The sequence below is a fragment of the Geospiza fortis genome, unplaced genomic scaffold (assembly GCF_000277835.1).
Source record: "Geospiza fortis unplaced genomic scaffold, GeoFor_1.0 scaffold1, whole genome shotgun sequence".
Classification (NCBI taxonomy): domain Eukaryota; kingdom Metazoa; phylum Chordata; class Aves; order Passeriformes; family Thraupidae; genus Geospiza; species Geospiza fortis.
The window spans coordinates 4,892,807-4,896,359 of record NW_005054320.1 but is presented as its reverse complement, the minus strand read 5'-3'; positions in this window follow the sequence as shown (position 1 = coordinate 4,896,359).

Sequence of the window (3,553 nt, the reverse complement as noted above, 5' to 3'; positions counted from 1 at the left end):
TTAGATCATCTTGCTAAGCAGAAGCTGCAGAAGCTTGCTTGTGCTGAAGCAAGCCTGTCAGGATGATGAGGCAATGGAAAGCTTGTCCTACAAGGGGAGATTAGAAGAGCTTGGACTGTTTAGCCTGAGGAAAATGGTAGGGGAGGTATGAGAGTGCTCTGTAAATATGTTAGCAGGTAAACAGTGTGAAAAAGGGAGAGTTTTTAAGGCTAAGGAAAGGTGTTTGCAACAGTACAATCAATTATGATAGATCAATTGTGGTAATCTAGTCCAGGAATTAAACCACAGTTTCATTCTGTGAGGTGGGGGAAGTTTGGAGAGCAGCTTCCAAACAGAACAACAGGAACAAAACTCCCAGACAGGCTTTAAGAGGAGTCTTTATCTGTCTGTGAAGGGGATTGCATTAAGAGGGCTGGGCTCTGTGTGCCAGTAAATTCTGTTCTATGCTGCTTCCTGTATTTCTAGTCCCGGATTAACTATTTGGGCTTTTGTATGAGATGTGCATAAATAGAAATCATAGATTAAACTGAATGGTTTGCAACTTCAAACTAATTAGTTTGGGGTGTGTGGTTTTTTGTTTTGGTTTTTGTAATTTGGTTTTTGTTTTTCTTTTTTTTTTTTTTCTTTTTTTCCCCATCCTTTCAGGGTGTCCTTTTGACCCGAATATGCCACAGCAGCGTTTCACCCAGTGCCCAGGTTTCCCCTTCCTTGTCCTCAAGCCGTCTCACTTTTGTGCAAGCTGTTTCCACCAATGCATAGCACAACTCAGCAGTTTTAGGGGCTGAAAGCTATTTACCAGCTAAGAGGGCAAGAGTACAAAACTATTTTCAGCACTGTGACCCACCTCGGCCAATTGGATTGTGTCTGGTAATCCTATTTGGTGGAGATGGGTTCACATAACCTGAAATAGTTTCTGCTCTTTGCCTTCACCTCCGGTGCCTACACAGCAGCAGGGCTGGGGTGCCTGTGCTGTAAGACCTGACCTCCAGAAGGGAGAAGGGCAGTGGGAGAGCTTGGGCTGAAGCTCCTTTCCAGGAGGTTGTCCCTTTTTCCTCACTGGTGTCCCGTGGGATGATGCCCTTGTGCCATGGTGTGAGGTTGCTCTCCGCCCCTGTGGAATCAGGGATGGATGTGTCTAGCTCTGACCTTCTTATTACGGCCCAGGTACCAGTCTTGGCTTGTCTCTTTGGTGAGGAGCAGTGTTTTGGATTGCCACTGCAGCACTTTCATTTTTGCCTGCACTCCCACCTCCTCATGGTCATGTGTAGCCTGGAATGGGCAGGAGGGAATTGAGTCAGATGAAGAAAAGGACATCAGTATTCTCTTACACAATTCACTTCAAATGTGTAAAGTGTTTCAAAGTAATGAAAAATCTATTGCCCAAATTAGGCCCAGAATTGATATCGCTATTTTGCCCAAACTTTCCAGACAGGATTTGAGGCTCTAGAGCTTTTATTGGTGCTGTAACTAAACAGTGAACTTGCAGGATCCTTTTTTACCCCAGTTTGAGGAAAGAATTGTGAAGTTGCACTGTCTACTTCACCTTTTTAGCTTTGTACCTTGTTGTCACTTTTAGCCCTGTTTGACAAGGGTCTCCAAAATACTGCATTTGCCAGAAGTCATCAAATCATACATCCAGATTAAGAAAGAAAACCCTACTGAGGGAGAGGAGGTCTATAATGTGGATTTAGGCAGAGTATTAGGCGTAAGAATATCCAAGCCAGCAGGCTGCAGGAATCTAGGCTTCGATGCTGCTACTCAGGGATTCCTTGAGTATTTGGGATGGGAGAGGGTGTGTAAAGCTGAATATCTCTGAGTTTGTACAGGGCTACAGAGCAGGAATGTTGCTGAGTTTTGTGGTTACCAGTTATAGCTCAGCTCAGCTGAGGCACTTTCTGGCCTTGGTTACTGCAACTTTCATCCCTTTGATTGATGGAGAGTACCAGGCACACTGAGCTGGGCTCACATGCCTGCCTCCTCCCTCATCAAAAAGGAACAACTGTGGGCTAATCCCCTGGGCAGCCCCAATGGCAGTGAGAGATCCTGTGATCCTGTGCCTTCCCTTGAGGGGTAAGATGAGATGTTCCCTCTGGCACAGCTCCCACAGGTGCTGCTCAGCCATACCATGGGTCAGTGCTGCTTCTGGGTTGTGCCTGTGCTTATCAGAGCTATCCCCCTTCAAGGAAATAAAACTTGGAATTACAGAGGCATGTCTGAATTCTCTGGAGGAGTGGGAGGAATAGGAAGGCTGAAGATAAGGTGCAGTCTGGTATGAGAACCACAGAATATTCTGAGTTGGAAGGGACCCACAAGGATCATCAAGTCCAGCTCTTAAGTAAATGACCCATACAGGGATTGAATCCACAACTTTGGCATTCTGTGGTTATTTTAGCACCAGGCTCTAACCAACAGAGCTGTACTGAAGGTCCTTTTCCTAGCAAAACATAAACTGGAGGTTGTGGTGTGTTACTAAACCCAGTGTCAGCTCAGGCATGGGACTTTTGGTGCCATGGGTGCTGGACCAGGCTGAGCCTGACTCCCAATGCTGTGTGTGGTGAGCCTTTGTCTGCCCTGTGATGCAGCAAAACAGTTGGCAAGTGTTGTCAGAGACCAGTGCATGCAGTGCTTTGCACTGCTTTTGACAGTGCTTTTCATCATGGGCCATTGCAGATGCTGAGTTAAGCCTGGCAGCAAACCCAGGAGGTGGGCCAAGTGTGCTACAAGCTAGGGCAGGCTGGGGGAGCATGTGGAGTCACCCTTGTGGAGTCACAGGATGGGGAGAGCAGGGGCAGACTCCTGGCAGTTTCCCTTTCTTTGCAGCATTCAGACTCAGCATTCACGGCGCGATGGTTTGATTGCTCCAACCTGCACCTTCTCCCTCACCTGCCCTCCTGGACTGTGCAGCAGCAGCTGCTGCATGGGAATGAAATGCTTTTCCTGCTACACAAATATCCAGCACTGCAAAACTAGTCTGGAGTTTCTCCCTTCCCCCCTCCCCCCATCCCAGTATCCTTGTTCCTCTGTCTTTTCAGGGATCATGTGAGTTGTCCCAGAGACATTCAGCAGTGACATGTGGTTTATTGTTGCTTCTTTTTTCTGCCTTCTCACAAAGTAAAACCCTTTTCTTCTTTCACTGTTGGCTCAGCAAGGGCATTGGATTTGGATCCAGCTTGAAGATGAGCAGCCAGCATAAAACCTGGGCAAGTTTTTGGAGTAAATAATACACCCAATTCATCTCACTGTGTCATTTGCACTAGATGTCTTGGAAACCAGAGCCTCAGTTGGACAGGCAAGCCTGCACCAACTGGAATTGAAAGGATCCCTCCAGCCTGAGTGCTGGCATCCCTGGAGGGATTTCCTTCTAGGCTTTCTCAGTTTACCTGGACAATAGTCATAAGCTTAACCTTTCTTGCACATGCTTTAATCTCATGTTTCAGACTGTCTGTTAGTCATCTGTAGGGTCAGGAGGGCATTTCTCTCTCTGATCAGTGTGGCAGATCTGCTGTAATCTGGTGGGGTTTTTCTTCCTTCTCAGTACTTTAGGGCACATTTT